This window comes from Anser brachyrhynchus (genome assembly GCF_964034855.1).
Source record: "Anser brachyrhynchus genome assembly, chromosome: 4".
In the NCBI taxonomy this organism is placed as follows: Eukaryota; Metazoa; Chordata; class Aves; order Anseriformes; family Anatidae; genus Anser; species Anser brachyrhynchus.
Genome location: NC_137698.1, coordinates 16,429,639 through 16,448,341, shown reverse-complemented (window position 1 = coordinate 16,448,341; position 18,703 = coordinate 16,429,639). Strand labels below are relative to the sequence as shown.

The window sequence follows — 18,703 nt, the reverse complement described above, 5'->3', positions numbered from 1 at the left end:
ACAAGTTCTTCCTTGAAGAGATACCTTTCCTTCACAGCTGACAGGAGACGCCTCCAGAGGCTGCGAGATTGTGCTCCATCTCCAATTGCTTTGTCAATGCATGCGTCCCTAGCAAGGGATCCCAGCCGCCTGGCTTCCTTGCCCTCCAATTCCACATAATTGGCTCCCGTGTCCCAGCACCGGAGCAGCCAGGTGACAAGCTGCTCGCCTATACAGCGACCAAAATCTTTTCGCACATCTCGTAGCTCACGCTGGTATAGAGTCCGGGTAATTACTGTTGATTTTCCGACATCCTCATCCTCATCTTCAGTCTCCTGCACCTTTGATGGCTGGTATGGAGTCCGGGTAGTTACTGTTGATTTTTCGCCATCCTCATCCTCATCTTCAGTCTCCTGCACCTTTGATGGCCCAGCCTCGTCTTCACTTCGCCCAGACTTAGCAGAAGACTGTCTGCGTTTTAAACGACCTGAGCCTCTATACCATTTTTTCACCTTGTCTACAGGGGCAACTTGCACTGCTACAGCTCGTTTCTCTGACCCAGCCACAGGGTCTGCCACAGGGGTTGGAATACCCTCTGCGGGGTCAACTTGCACTGCTACAGCTCGTTTCTCTGACCCAGACACAGGGTCTGCCACAGGGCTTGGAATACACTCTGCGGGGTCAACTTGCACTGCTACAGCTCGTTTCTCTGACCCAGCCACAGGAGCGGGAGCAGCTGCACGAGCTGGGGCAGCTGCAGGAGCTGGGGCTGGAGTAGCTGCAGGAGCTGGAACTGGAGCGGCTGCAGGAGCTGGAGCGGCTGCAGGAGCTGGAGCTGGAGTAGCTGCAGGAGCTGGAACTGGAGCGGCTGCAGGAGCTGGAGCTGGAGCTGGAGCGGCTGCAGGAGCTGGAGCTGGAGTAGCTGCAGGAGCTGGAACTGGAGCGGCTGCAGGAGCTGGAGCGGCTGCAGGAGCTGGAGCTGGAGTAGCTGCAGGAGCTGGAACTGGAGCGGCTGCAGGAGCTGGAGCGGCTGCAGGAGCTGCAGCTGGAGTAGCTGCAGGAGCTGGAACTGGAGCGGCTGCAGGAGCTGCAGCTGGAGTAGCTGCAGGAGCTGGAACTGGAGCGGCTGCAGGAGCTGGAACTGGAGCGGCTGCAGGAGCTGCAGCTGGAGTAGCTGCAGGAGCTGGAACTGGAGCGGCTGCAGGAGCTGCAGCTGGAGTAGCTGCAGGAGCTGGAACTGGAGCGGCTGCAGGAGCTGCAGCTGGAGTAGCTGCAGGAGCTGGAACTGGAGCGGCTGCAGGAGCTGCAGCTGGAGTAGCTGCAGGAGCTGGAACTGGAGCGGCTGCAGGAGCTGCAGCTGGAGTAGCTGCAGGAGCTGGAACTGGAGCGGCTGCAGGAGCTGGAGCTGGAGTAGCTGCAGGAGCTGGAACTGGAGCGGCTGCAGGAGCTGCAGCTGGAGCGGCTGCAGGAGCTGGAGCTAGGTTGCTAATAACATCAATTGCAGCTCGATAGGCACAAGCCAGACCCCAGCACGCTACAGTGATTTGTGTCACTTTGGAACTGCCAGAGTCATGACACCTTTTTTTCAAGCATTCTGCCAGCTTTTTAGGATTTTGCAGTTGTTCAGGGGTGAATGTCCAAAACACTGGAGGTGACCACTGCTCTAGAAACCTGCCCATATCCTCCCACACTCCCTGCCACTCGCAACTATCCCGCCTCAAGACAGATCTCCGGATGAGATTCCTAAGTAGTTGTTTAACCCTCCACAAAATCTGAAGCGCATTCAGGAGACATAACAACAAGAGCAGGCTGGTCTGAGTATCCCAAGGATATTCAACATCTCGGAGAACCACCGTAACTAACTCGGGGGATAAGAGGGTGGTGGTGAAGGAGAAAGGGAGAGTGAACAGGTAGGGAAACATGTCTTCCCCTGTCCCCTTCACAGATTGGCTCCCTAACGAAAACAGGCAATAGGTGTAATTGCTAATAGTTTCCGAGATATGGGTTCCAAAGTATAGAGTCGACGTCAGTGCTGAGTACAAATACCAGGTTAAAGTCGTGACCAGATATTTCATCATTTCATAAGCCATTGTTACACCGCACAGTACCATAACAATCTTAAACCAGGGCCCGGAAAGGATAAACAGTGCAACAGGGAGCACATACAGAAAGTAACGCACCATAAAACTCAATTTGGAATACAGGTACAGCAGACTGGAGATTAAGGCAATCAACATCGTGACTAGCAACTATTAAGCAGGTCCAATACTTATACCAATTTTAGTTTAACACACTCTGGTCAGATTTGTCGATATCTCAACCCTTCGGGCCCCACGTTGGGCGCCAAAAAGACTGTTGTGGTTTAACCCGGCTGGCAGCTAAACACCACACAGCCGTTCGCTCACCCTCCCCCCTCCCTCTCTGGGATGGGGGGAGAGAAACGGGAAAGTGAAGCCTGTGAGTTGAGATAAAGACAGTTTATTAAGACAGGAAAATAATAATAACAATAATAATAATAATAGTGATAATGGTAATAGTATTAACAATAATAATGTGTAAGAAAACAAGTGATGCACAATGCAATTGCTCACCACCCGCTGACCGATGCCCAGCCTATTCCCGAGCAGCCGGCCCCCCCACCCCGGCCAGCCACCCCTATATATTGTTTAGCATGACGTCAGATGGTATGGAATACCCCTTTGGCCAGTTTGGGTCAGCTGTCCTGGGTCTGTCCCCTCCCAGCTCCTGCTGCACCCCCAGCCTGCTCGCTGGCAGGACAGAGCAAGAAGCCGAAAAGTCCTTGGCCTGGTGTAAACACTGCTCTGCAACAATTAAAACATCAGCATGTTATCAGCGCTCTTCTCATCCTAATCCAAAACATAGCACCCTACCAGCTACTATGAGCTACTTAACTCTGTCCTAACTGGAACCAGGACACCATCCTAGAATCCATCCTAGAATCCATCCTAGAATCCATCCTAGAATCCATCCTAGAATCCATCCTAGAATCCATCATAGAATCCATCACAGAATCCATCACAGAATCCATCACAGAATCCATCCTAGAATCCATCCTAGAATCCATCACAGAATCCATCACAGAATCCATCATAGAATCCATCATAGAATCCATCATAGAATCCATCACAGAATCCATCCTAGAATCCATCCTAGAATCCATCCTAGAATCCATCCTAGAATCCATCACAGAATCCATCACAGAATCCATCACAGAATCCATCCTAGAATCCATCATAGAATCCATCACAGAATCCATCCTAGAATCCATCCTAGAATCCATCCTAGAATCCATCCTAGAATCCATCCTAGAATCCATCACAGAATCCATCCTAGAATCCATCCTAGAATCCATCCTAGAATCCATCACAGAATCCATCACAGAATCCATCACAGAATCCATCACAGAATCCATCACAGAATCCATCACAGAATCCATCACAGAATCCATCATAGAATCCATCCTAGAATCCATCCTAGAATCCATCACAGAATCCATCACAGAATCCATCCTAGAATCCATCCTAGAATCCATCCTAGAATCCATCCTAGAATCCATCATAGAATCCATCACAGAATCCATCATAGAATCCATCATAGAATCCATCACAGAATCCATCACAGAATCCATCACAGAATCCATCCTAGAATCCATCCTAGAATCCATCCTAGAATCCATCCTAGAATCCATCCTAGAATCCATCCTAGAATCCATCCTAGAATCCATCCTAGAATCCATCACAGAATCCATCATAGAATCCGTCATAGAATCCGTCATAGAATCCATCCTAGAATCCATCCTAGAATCCATCCTAGAATCCATCACAGAATCCATCACAGAATCCATCACAGAATCCATCACAGAATCCATCATAGAATCCATCATAGAATCCATCATAGAATCCATCACAGAATCCATCACAGAATCCATCCTAGAATCCATCCTAGAATCCATCCTAGAATCCATCCTAGAATCCATCCTAGAATCCATCACAGAATCCATCACAGAATCCATCACAGAATCCATCACAGAATCCATCACAGAATCCATCATAGAATCCATCCTAGAATCCATCCTAGAATCCATCCTAGAATCCATCCTAGAATCCATCCTAGAATCCATCCTAGAATCCATCCTAGAATCCATCCTAGAATCCATCATAGAATCCATCCTAGAATCCATCATAGAATCCATCACAGAATCCATCACAGAATCCATCACAGAATCCATCCTAGAATCCATCCTAGAATCCATCATAGAATCCATCACAGAATCCATCACAGAATCCATCACAGAATCCATCATAGAATCCATCATAGAATCCATCATAGAATCCATCATAGAATCCATCCTAGAATCCATCCTAGAATCCATCCTAGAATCCATCCTAGAATCCATCCTAGAATCCATCCTAGAATCCATCACAGAATCCATCCTAGAATCCATCCTAGAATCCATCACAGAATCCATCACAGAATCCATCACAGAATCCATCACAGAATCCATCACAGAATCCATCACAGAATCCATCACAGAATCCATCACAGAATCCATCATAGAATTCATCACAGAATCCATCATAGAATCCATCACAGAATCCATCATAGAATCCATCATAGAATCCATCATAGAATCCATCATAGAATCCATCACAGAATCCATCACAGAATCCATCCTAGAATCCATCCTAGAATCCATCCTAGAATCCATCCTAGAATCCATCCTAGAATCCATCATAGAATCAATCATAGAAACCATCCTAGAATCCATCCTAGAATCCATCCTAGAATCCATCCTAGAATCCATCCTAGAATCCATCCTAGAATCCATCCTAGAATCCATCCTAGAATCCATCCTAGAATCCATCCTAGAATCCATCCTAGAATCCATCACAGAATCCATCACAGAATCCATCACAGAATCCATCACAGAATCCATCCTAGAATCCATCCTAGAATCCATCCTAGAATCCATCCTAGAATCCATCACAGAATCCATCACAGAATCCATCACAGAATCCATCACAGAATCCATCACAGAATCCATCACAGAATCCATCACAGAATCCATCACAGAATCCATCACAGAATCCATCACAGAATCCATCACAGAATCCATCACAGAATCCATCACAGAATCCATCATAGAATCCATCATAGAATCCATCCTAGAATCCATCCTAGAATCCATCCTAGAATCCATCACAGAATCCATCACAGAATCCATCATAGAATCCATCACAGAATCCATCACAAAATCCATCCTAGAATCCATCATAGAATCCATCACAGAATCCATCCTAGAATCCATCCTAGAATCCATCACAGAATCCATCCTAGAATCCATCCTAGAATCCATCACAGAATCCATCACAGAATCCATCATAGAATCCATCACAGAATCCATCACAGAATCCATCACAGAATCCATCACAGAATCCATCACAGAATCCATCCTAGAATCCATCCTAGAATCCATCCTAGAATCCATCCTAGAATCCATCCTAGAATCCATCCTAGAATCCATCCTAGAATCCATCACAGAATCCATTAGAGAATCCATCACAGAATCCATCACAGAATCCATCACAGAATCCATCACAGAATCCATCACAGAATCCATCACAGAATCCATCAGAGAATCCATCAGAGAATCCATCATAGAATCCATCCTAGAATCCATCACAGAATCCATCACAGAATCCATCCTAGAATCCATCACAGAATCCATCACAGAATCCATCACAGAATCCATCACAGAATCCATCACAGAATCCATCACAGAATCCATCACAGAATCCATCATAGAATCCATCCTAGAATCCATCACAGAATCCATCACAGAATCCATCACAGAATCCATCACAGAATCCATCATAGAATCCATCCTAGAATCCATCACAGAATCCATCATAGAATCCATCATAGAATCCAACATAGAATCCATCATAGAATCCATCACAGAATCCATCACAGAATCCATCATAGAATCCATCATAGAATCCATCCTAGAATCCATCCTAGAATCCATCATAGAATCCATCATAGAATCCATCACAGAATCCATCACAGAATCCATCACAGAATCCATCATAGAATCCATCCTAGAATCCATCCTAGAATCCATCCTAGAATCCATCCTAGAATCCATCCTAGAATCCATCACAGAATCCATCACAGAATCCATCCTAGAATCCATCACAGAATCCATCCTAGAATCCATCACAGAATCCATCCTAGAATCCATCCTAGAATCCATCCTAGAATCCATCCTAGAATCCATCCTAGAATCCATCCTAGAATCCATCCTAGAATCCATCCTAGAATCCATCACAGAACCCATCATAGAATCCATCATAGAATCCATCATAGAATCCATCATAGAATCCATCACAGAATCCATCCTAGAATCCATCCTAGAATCCATCACAGAATCCATCACAGAATCCATCATAGAATCCATCACAGAATCCATCACAGAATCCATCACAGAATCCATCATAGAATCCATCCTAGAATCCATCCTAGAATCCATCACAGAATCCATCATAGAATCCATCACAGAATCCATCACAGAATCCATCACAGAATCCATCACAGAATCCATCATAGAATCCATCATAGAATCCATCATAGAATCCATCCTAGAATCCATCCTAGAATCCATCCTAGAATCCATCACAGAATCCATCACAGAATCCATCACAGAATCCATCAGAGAATCCATCACAGAATCCATCACAGAATCCATCACAGAATCCATCATAGAATCCATCACAGAATCCATCACAGAATCCATCACAGAATCCATCCTAGAATCCATCCTAGAATCCATCCTAGAATCCATCCTAGAATCCATCCTAGAATCCATCCTAGAATCCATCCTAGAATCCATCCTACAATCCATCCTAGAATCCATCCTAGAATCCATCCTAGAATCCATCCTAGAATCCATCACAGAATCCATCACAGAATCCATCACAGAATCCATCACAGAATCCATCACAGAATCCATCACAGAATCCATCACAGAATCCATCACAGAATCCATCACAGAATCCATCACAGAATCCATCACAGAATCCATCCTAGAATCCATCCTAGAATCCATCCTAGAATCCATCCTAGAATCCATCACAGAATCCATCACAGAATCCATCACAGAATCCATCACAGAATCCATCACAGAATCCATCACAGAATCCATCCTAGAATCCATCCTAGAATCCATCCTAGAATCCATCCTAGAATCCATCCTAGAATCCATCATAGAATCCATCATAGAATCCATCACAGAATCCATCACAGAATCCATCCTAGAATCCATCCTAGAATCCATCACAGAATCCATCACAGAATCCATCACAGAATCCATCACAGAATCCATCACAGAATCCATCACAGAATCCATCATAGAATCCATCCTAGAATCCATCCTAGAATCCATCCTAGAATCCATCCTAGAATCCATCCTAGAATCCATCCTAGAATCCATCCTAGAATCCATCACAGAATCCATCACAGAATCCATCACAGAATCCATCACAGAATCCATCACAGAATCCATCCTAGAATCCATCCTAGAATCCATCCTAGAATCCATCCTAGAATCCATCACAGAATCCATCACAGAATCCATCACAGAATCCATCACAGAATCCATCACAGAATCCATCACAGAATCCATCACAGAATCCATCACAGAATCCATCACAGAATCCATCACAGAATCCATCACAGAATCCATCCTAGAATCCATCCTAGAATCCATCCTAGAATCCATCACAGAATCCATCACAGAATCCATCACAGAATCCATCACAGAATCCATCACAGAATCCATCACAGAATCCATCACAGAATCCATCCTAGAATCCATCCTAGAATCCATCCTAGAATCCATCCTAGAATCCATCCCAGAATCCATCCCAGAATCCATCCCAGAATCCATCACAGAATCCATCACAGAATCCATCACAGAATCCATCACAGAATCCATCACAGAATCCATCACAGAATCCATCCTAGAATCCATCACAGAATCCATCACAGAATCCATCACAGAATCCATCACAGAATCCATCACAGAATCCATCACAGAATCCATCACAGAATCCATCACAGAATCCATCCTAGAATCCATCCTAGAATCCATCCTAGAATCCATCACAGAATCCATCACAGAATCCATCACAGAATCCATCACAGAATCCATCACAGAATCCATCACAGAATCCATCATAGAATCCATCATAGAATCCATCACAGAATCCATCACAGAATCCATCATAGAATCCATCCTAGAATCCATCCTAGAATCCATCCTAGAATCCATCCTAGAATCCATCCTAGAATCCATCCTAGAATCCATCCTAGAATCCATCCTAGAATCCATCCTAGAATCCATCCTAGAATCCATCCTAGAATCCATCACAGAATCCATCACAGAATCCATCACAGAATCCATCACAGAATCCATCCTAGAATCCATCCTAGAATCCATCACAGAATCCATCACAGAATCCATCACAGAATCCATCACAGAATCCATCACAGAATCCATCCTAGAATCCATCCTAGAATCCATCCTAGAATCCATCCTAGAATCCATCCTAGAATCCATCCTAGAATCCATCACAGAATCCATCACAGAATCCATCACAGAATCCATCACAGAATCCATCACAGAATCCATCACAGAATCCATCACAGAATCCATCACAGAATCCATCACAGAATCCATCCTAGAATCCATCCTAGAATCCATCCTAGAATCCATCCTAGAATCCATCCTAGAATCCATCACAGAATCCATCACAGAATCCATCACAGAATCCATCACAGAATCCATCACAGAATCCATCACAGAATCCATCACAGAATCCATCACAGAATCCATCACAGAATCCATCCTAGAATCCATCCTAGAATCCATCCTAGAATCCATCCTAGAATCCATCACAGAATCCATCACAGAATCCATCACAGAATCCATCACAGAATCCATCACAGAATCCATCACAGAATCCATCACAGAATCCATCACAGAATCCATCACAGAATCCATCACAGAATCCATCACAGAATCCATCACAGAATCCATCCTAGAATCCATCCTAGAATCCATCCTAGAATCCATCCTAGAATCCATCCTAGAATCCATCCTAGAATCCATCCTAGAATCCATCCTAGAATCCATCCTAGAATCCATCCCAGAATCCATCCCAGAATCCATCCCAGAATCCGTCACAGAATCCGTCACAGAATCCGTCACAGAATCCGTCACAGAATCCGTCACAGAATCCGTCACAGAATCCGTCACAGAATCCGTCATAGAATCCGTCATAGAATCCATCACAGAATCCATCACAGAATCCATCACAGAATCCATCATAGAATCCATCATAGAATCCATCACAGAATCCATCACAGAATCCATCACAGAATCCATCACAGAATCCATCACAGAATCCATCACAGAATCCATCCTAGAATCCATCCTAGAATCCATCCTAGAATCCATCACAGAATCCGTCACAGAATCCGTCACAGAATCCGTCATAGAATCCATCATAGAATCCATCACAGAATCCATCACAGAATCCATCCTAGAATCCATCACAGAATCCATCATAGAATCCATCCTAGAATCCATCACAGAATCCATCACAGAATCCATCCTAGAATCCATCCTAGAATCCATCCTAGAATCCATCATACAATCCATCATAGAATCCGTCACAGAATCCGTCACAGAATCCGTCACAGAATCCGTCATAGAATCCGTCATAGAATCCGTCACAGAATCCATCACAGAATCCATCACAGAATCCATCACAGAATCCATCACAGAATCCATCCTAGAATCCATCACAGAATCCATCCTAGAATCCATCCTAGAATCCATCCTAGAATCCATCCTAGAATCCATCACAGAATCCATCATAGAATCCGTCACAGAATCCGTCACAGAATCCGTCACAGAATCCGTCATAGAATCCAACCTAGAATCCATCCTAGAATCCATCATAGAATCCATCACAGAATCCATCACAGAATCCATCACAGAATCCATCACAGAATCCATCACAGAATCCATCCTAGAATCCGTCACAGAATCCGTCACAGAATCCGTCACAGAATCCGTCACAGAATCCGTCACAGAATCCGTCACAGAATCCGTCACAGAATCCGTCACAGAATCCATCCTAGAATCCATCACAGAATCCATCCTAGAATCCATCCTAGAATCCATCACAGAATCCATCATAGAATCCATCCTAGAATCCATCACAGAATCCATCACAGAATCCATCACAGAATCCATCACAGAATCCATCACAGAATCCATCCTAGAATCCATCCTAGAATCCATCCTAGAATCCATCCCAGAATCCATCCCAGAATCCATCACAGAATCCATCACAGAATCCATCACAGAATCCATCACAGAATCCATCACAGAATCCATCACAGAATCCATCACAGAATCCATCCTAGAATCCATCACAGAATCCATCACAGAATCCATCACAGAATCCATCACAGAATCCATCACAGAATCCATCACAGAATCCATCACAGAATCCATCACAGAATCCATCCTAGAATCCATCACAGAATCCATCACAGAATCCATCACAGAATCCATCATAGAATCCATCATAGAATCCATCATAGAATCCATCATAGAATCCATCATAGAATCCATCACAGAATCCATCACAGAATCCATCATAGAATCCATCCTAGAATCCATCCTAGAATCCATCCTAGAATCCATCCTAGAATCCATCCTAGAATCCATCCTAGAATCCATCCTAGAATCCATCCTAGAATCCATCCTAGAATCCATCACAGAATCCATCCTAGAATCCATCCTAGAATCCATCACAGAATCCATCACAGAATCCATCACAGAATCCATCATAGAATCCATCACAGAATCCATCCTAGAATCCATCCTAGAATCCATCCTAGAATCCATCCTAGAATCCATCCTAGAATCCATCCTAGAATCCATCCTAGAATCCATCACAGAATCCATCACAGAATCCATCACAGAATCCATCACAGAATCCATCACAGAATCCATCACAGAATCCATCCTAGAATCCATCCTAGAATCCATCCTAGAATCCATCCTAGAATCCATCCTAGAATCCATCACAGAATCCATCACAGAATCCATCCTAGAATCCATCACAGAATCCATCCTAGAATCCATCACAGAATCCATCCTAGAATCCATCCTAGAATCCATCACAGAATCCATCACAGAATCCATCACAGAATCCATCACAGAATCCATCACAGAATCCATCACAGAATCCATCACAGAATCCATCCTAGAATCCATCACAGAATCCATCACAGAATCCATCACAGAATCCATCACAGAATCCATCACAGAATCCATCACAGAATCCATCACAGAATCCATCCTAGAATCCATCCTAGAATCCATCCTAGAATCCATCCTAGAATCCATCATAGAATCCATCCTAGAATCCATCCTAGAATCCATCCTAGAATCCATCCTAGAATCCATCCTAGAATCCATCATAGAATCCATCATAGAATCCGTCACAGAATCCGTCACAGAATCCGTCACAGAATCCGTCACAGAATCCGTCACAGAATCCGTCACAGAATCCATCACAGAATCCATCACAGAATCCGTCATAGAATCCGTCACAGAATCCATCACAGAATCCATCATAGAATCCATCATAGAATCCATCATAGAATCCATCATAGAATCCATCACAGAATCCATCACAGAATCCATCACAGAATCCATCACAGAATCCATCACAGAATCCATCCTAGAATCCATCCTAGAATCCATCCTAGAATCCATCCTAGAATCCATCACAGAATCCGTCACAGAATCCGTCACAGAATCCGTCATAGAATCCATCATAGAATCCATCACAGAATCCATCCTAGAATCCATCCTAGAATCCATCACAGAATCCATCATAGAATCCATCCTAGAATCCATCACAGAATCCATCACAGAATCCATCCTAGAATCCATCCTAGAATCCATCATAGAATCCATCATAGAATCCGTCACAGAATCCGTCACAGAATCCGTCACAGAATCCGTCACAGAATCCGTCACAGAATCCATCACAGAATCCATCACAGAATCCATCACAGAATCCATCACAGAATCCATCACAGAATCCATCACAGAATCCATCACAGAATCCATCCTAGAATCCATCACAGAATCCATCCTAGAATCCATCCTAGAATCCATCCTAGAATCCATCCTAGAATCCATCCTAGAATCCATCACAGAATCCGTCACAGAATCCGTCACAGAATCCGTCACAGAATCCGTCACAGAATCCGTCACAGAATCCGTCACAGAATCCATCATAGAATCCATCACAGAATCCATCACAGAATCCATCACAGAATCCATCCTAGAATCCATCCTAGAATCCATCCTAGAATCCATCCTAGAATCCATCACAGAATCCGTCACAGAATCCGTCACAGAATCCGTCACAGAATCCGTCACAGAATCCGTCATAGAATCCATCACAGAATCCATCACAGAATCCATCCTAGAATCCATCCTAGAATCCATCACAGAATCCATCATAGAATCCATCCTAGAATCCATCACAGAATCCATCACAGAATCCATCCTAGAATCCATCCTAGAATCCATCCTAGAATCCATCATAGAATCCATCATAGAATCCGTCACAGAATCCGTCACAGAATCCGTCACAGAATCCGTCATAGAATCCGTCATAGAATCCGTCATAGAATCCGTCACAGAATCCATCACAGAATCCGTCACAGAATCCGTCACAGAATCCGTCACAGAATCCGTCACAGAATCCGTCACAGAATCCGTCACAGAATCCGTCATAGAATCCGTCATAGAATCCGTCATAGAATCCGTCATAGAATCCATCCTAGAATCCATCCTAGAATCCATCCTAGAATCCATCCTAGAATCCATCACAGAATCCATCACAGAATCCATCACAGAATCCATCACAGAATCCATCACAGAATCCATCACAGAATCCATCCTAGAATCCATCCTAGAATCCATCCTAGAATCCATCCTAGAATCCGTCACAGAATCCGTCACAGAATCCGTCACAGAATCCGTCACAGAATCCGTCACAGAATCCGTCACAGAATCCGTCACAGAATCCGTCACAGAATCCGTCACAGAATCCATCACAGAATCCATCACAGAATCCATCACAGAATCCATCACAGAATCCATCCTAGAATCCATCCTAGAATCCATCCTAGAATCCATCCTAGAATCCATCCTAGAATCCATCCTAGAATCCATCCTAGAATCCATCCTAGAATCCATCACAGAATCCATCACAGAATCCATCACAGAATCCATCACAGAATCCATCACAGAATCCATCACAGAATCCATCACAGAATCCATCACAGAATCCATCACAGAATCCATCCTAGAATCCATCCTAGAATCCATCCTAGAATCCATCCTAGAATCCATCACAGAATCCATCACAGAATCCATCACAGAATCCATCACAGAATCCATCACAGAATCCATCACAGAATCCATCACAGAATCCATCATAGAATCCATCACAGAATCCATCACAGAATCCATCACAGAATCCATCCTAGAATCCATCCTAGAATCCATCACAGAATCCATCCTAGAATCCATCCTAGAATCCATCCTAGAATCCATCCTAGAATCCATCCTAGAATCCATCACAGAATCCATCACAGAATCCATCACAGAATCCATCCTAGAATCCATCCTAGAATCCATCACAGAATCCATCACAGAATCCATCACAGAATCCATCACAGAATCCATCCTAGAATCCATCCTAGAATCCATCCTAGAATCCATCACAGAATCCATCACAGAATCCATCACAGAATCCATCACAGAATCCATCACAGAATCCATCACAGAATCCATCACAGAATCCATCACAGAATCCATCACAGAATCCATCCTAGAATCCATCCTAGAATCCATCACAGAATCCATCACAGAATCCATCACAGAATCCATCCTAGAATCCATCACAGAATCCATCACAAAATCCATCACAGAATCCATCACAGAATCCATCACAGAATCCATCACAGAATCCATCACAGAATCCATCACAGAATCCATCACAGAATCCATCACAGAATCCATCACAGAATCCATCCCAGAATCCATCCCAGAATCCATCCCAGAATCCATCCCAGAATCCACCCCAGAATCCATCCCAGAATCCATCCCAGAATCCATCACAGAATCCATCACAGAATCCATCACAGAATCCATCACAGAATCCATCACAGAATCCATCCTAGAATCCATCCTAGAATCCATCCTAGAATCCATCCTAGAATCCATCCCAGAATCCATCCCAGAATCCATCCCAGAATCCATCCCAGAATCCATCCCAGAATCCATCCCAGAATCCATCCCAGAATCCATCCCAGAATCCATCCCAGAATCCATCCCAGAATCCATCACAGAATCCATCACAGAATCCATCCTAGAATCCATCCTAGAATCCATCACAGAATCCATCACAGAATCCATCACAGAATCCATCACAGAATCCATCACAGAATCCATCACAGAATCCATCACAGAATCCATCCTAGCATCCATCCCAGAATCCATCCCAGAATCCATCCCAGAATCCATCCCAGAATCCATCCCAGAATCCATCCCAGAATCCATCCCAGAATCCATCCCAGAATCCATCCCAGAATCCATCACAGAATCCATCACAGAATCCATCACAGAATCCATCACAGAATCCATCCTAGAATCCATCCTAGAATCCATCCTAGAATCCATCCTAGAATCCATCACAGAATCCATCACAGAATCCATCACAGAATCCATCACAGAATCCATCACAGAATCCATCACAGAATCCATCACAGAATCCATCACAGAATCCATCCTAGAATCCATCCTAGAATCCATCACAGAATCCATCACAGAATCCATCACAGAATCCATCACAGAATCCATCACAGAATCCATCACAGAATCCATCACAGAATCCATCACAGAATCCATCACAGAATCCATCACAGAATCCATCACAGAATCCATCACAGAATCCATCCTAGAATCCATCCCAGAATCCATCCCAGAATCCATCCCAGAATCCATCCCAGAATCCATCCCAGAATCCATCCCAGAATCCATCCCAGAATCCATCCCAGAATCCATCACAGAATCCATCACAGAATCCACCACAGAATCCACCACAGAATCCATCACAGAATCCATCCTAGAATCCATCCTAGAATCCATCACAGAATCCATCACAGAATCCATCACAGAATCCATCACAGAATCCATCACAGAATCCATCACAGAATCCATCACAGAATCCATCCTAGAATCCATCACAGAATCCATCACAGAATCCATCACAGAATCCATCACAGAATCCATCCTAGAATCCATCCTAGAATCCATCCTAGAATCCATCCTAGAATCCATCCTAGAATCCATCCTAGAATCCATCCTAGAATCCATCCTAGAATCCATCACAGAATCCATCACAGAATCCATCACAGAATCCATCACAGAATCCATCACAGAATCCATCACAGAATCCATCACAGAATCCATCCTAGAATCCATCCCAGAATCCATCCCAGAATCCATCCCAGAATCCATCCCAGAATCCATCCCAGAATCCATCCCAGAATCCATCCCAGAATCCATCCCAGAATCCATCCCAGAATCCATCACAGAATCCATCCTAGAATCCATCCTAGAATCCATCCTAGAATCCATCACAGAATCCATCCTAGAATCCATCACAGAATCCATCACAGAATCCATCACAGAATCCATCACAGAATCCATCACAGAATCCATCCTAGAATCCATCCTAGAATCCATCCTAGAATCCATCCTAGAATCCATCCTAGAATCCATCACAGAATCCATCACAGAATCCATCACAGAATCCATCACAGAATCCATCACAGAATCCATCACAGAATCCATCACAGAATCCATCACAGAATCCATCACAGAATCCATCCTAGAATCCATCACAGAATCCATCCTAGAATCCATCCTAGAATCCATCACAGAATCCATCACAGAATCCATCACAGAATCCATCACAGAATCCATCACAGAATCCATCCTAGAATCCATCCTAGAATCCATCCTAGAATCCATCCTAGAATCCATCCTAGAATCCATCACAGAATCCATCACAGAATCCATCACAGAATCCATCACAGAATCCATCACAGAATCCATCCTAGAATCCATCCTAGAATCCATCACAGAATCCATCACAGAATCCATCACAGAATCCATCACAGAATCCATCACAGAATCCATCACAGAATCCATCCTAGAATCCATCCTAGAATCCATCCTAGAATCCATCCTAGAATCCATCCTAGAATCCATCCTAGAATCCATCACAGAATCCATCCTAGAATCCATCACAGAATCCATCCTAGAATCCATCCCAGAATCCATCCCAGAATCCATCCCAGAATCCATCCCAGAATCCATCCCAGAATCCATCCCAGAATCCATCCCAGAATCCATCCCAGAATCCATCCCAGAATCCATCACAGAATCCATCACAGAATCCATCACAGAATCCATCACAGAATCCATCACAGAATCCATCACAGAATCCATCACAGAATCCATCACAGAATCCATCACAGAATCCATCCTAGAATCCATCCTAGAATCCATCACAGAATCCATCACAGAATCCATCACAGAATCCATCACAGAATCCATCACAGAATCCATCACAGAATCCATCCTAGAATCCATCCTAGAATCCATCCTAGAATCCATCCTAGAATCCATCACAGAATCCATCACAGAATCCATCACAGAATCCATCACAGAATCCATCCTAGAATCCATCCTAGAATCCATCCTAGAATCCATCCTAGAATCCATCACAGAATCCATCACAGAATCCATCACAGAATCCATCCCAGAATCCATCCCAGAATCCATCCCAGAATCCATCCCAGAATCCATCCCAGAATCCATCCCAGAATCCATCCCAGAATCCATCCCAGAATCCATCCTAGAATCCATCACAGAATCCATCACAGAATCCATCACAGAATCCATCACAGAATCCATCACAGAATCCATCACAGAATCCATCACAGAATCCATCCTAGAATCCATCCTAGAATCCATCCCAGAATCCATCCCAGAATCCATCCCAGAATCCATCCCAGAATCCATCCCAGAATCCATCCCAGAATCCATCCCAGAATCCATCGCAGAATCCATCGCAGAATCCATCGCAGAATCCATCGCAGAATCCATCGCAGAATCCATCGCAGAATCCATCCTAGAATCCATCCTAGAATCCATCACAGAATCCATCACAGAATCCATCACAGAATCCATCACAGAATCCATCACAGAATCCATCCTAGAATCCATCCTAGAATCCATCCTAGAATCCATCCTAGAATCCATCACAGAATCCATCACAGAATCCATCACAGAATCCATCACAGAATCCATCACAGAATCCATCACAGAATCCATCACAGAATCCATCACAGAATCCATCACAGAATCCATCACAGAATCCATCACAGAATCCATCCCAGAATCCATCCCAGAATCCATCCCAGAATCCATCCCAGAATCCATCCCAGAATCCATCCCAGAATCCATCCCAGAATCCATCCCAGAATCCATCCCAGAATCCATCCTAGAATCCACCACAGAATCCACCACAGAATCCACCACAGAATCCACCACAGAATCCACCACAGAATCCACCACAGAATCCACCACAGAATCCATCCTAGAATCCATCCTAGAATCCATCCTAGAATCCATCCTAGAATCCATCCTAGAATCCATCCCAGAATCCATCCCAGAATCCATCCCAGAATCCATCCCAGAATCCATCCCAGAATCCATCCCAGAATCCATCCCAGAATCCATCCCAGAATCCATCCCAGAATCCATCACAGAATCCATCACAGAATCCATCACAGAATCCATCACAGAATCCATCACAGAATCCATCCTAGAATTCATCACAGAATCCATCCTAGAATCCATCCTAGAATCCACCACAGAATCCACCACAGAATCCACCACAGAATCCACCACAGAATCCACCACAGAATCCACCACAGAATCCATCCTAGAATCCATCCTAGAATCCATCCTAGAATCCATCCTAGAATCCATCCTAGAATCCATCCTAGAATCCATCCTAGAATCCATCCTAGAATCCATCCTAGAATCCATCCCAGAATCCATCCCAGAATCCATCCCAGAATCCATCCCAGAATCCATCCCAGAATCCATCCCAGAATCCATCCCAGAATCCATCCCAGAATCCATCACAGAATCCATCACAGAATCCATCACAGAATCCATCACAGAATCCATCACAGAATCCATCACAGAATCCATCCTAGAATCCATCACAGAATCCATCACAGAATCCATCCTAGAATCCATCACAGAATCCATCACAGAATCCATCACAGAATCCATCACAGAATCCATCACAGAATCCATCACAGAATCCATCCTAGAATCCATCCTAGAATCCATCCTAGAATCCATCACAGAATCCATCCTAGAATCCATCCTAGAATCCATCCTAGAATCCATCCTAGAATCCATCCTAGAATCCATCCTAGAATCCATCCT

At 44.0% G+C, this 18,703-nt stretch overlaps 1 long non-coding RNA gene across 1 annotated transcript in view; it reads left to right on the top strand.

Moving 5' to 3' along the window:
* The first annotated feature begins 1,324 nt into the window (after positions 1–1,324).
* Positions 1,325–18,703, top strand: part of LOC308193986 — a 318,815-nt gene continuing 301,436 nt past the window's right edge. The window contains exon 1 of the long non-coding RNA XR_013950146.1: positions 1,325–2,738. This is a non-coding gene — a long non-coding RNA (uncharacterized lncRNA). The remainder of the gene's footprint in view (positions 2,739–18,703) is intronic.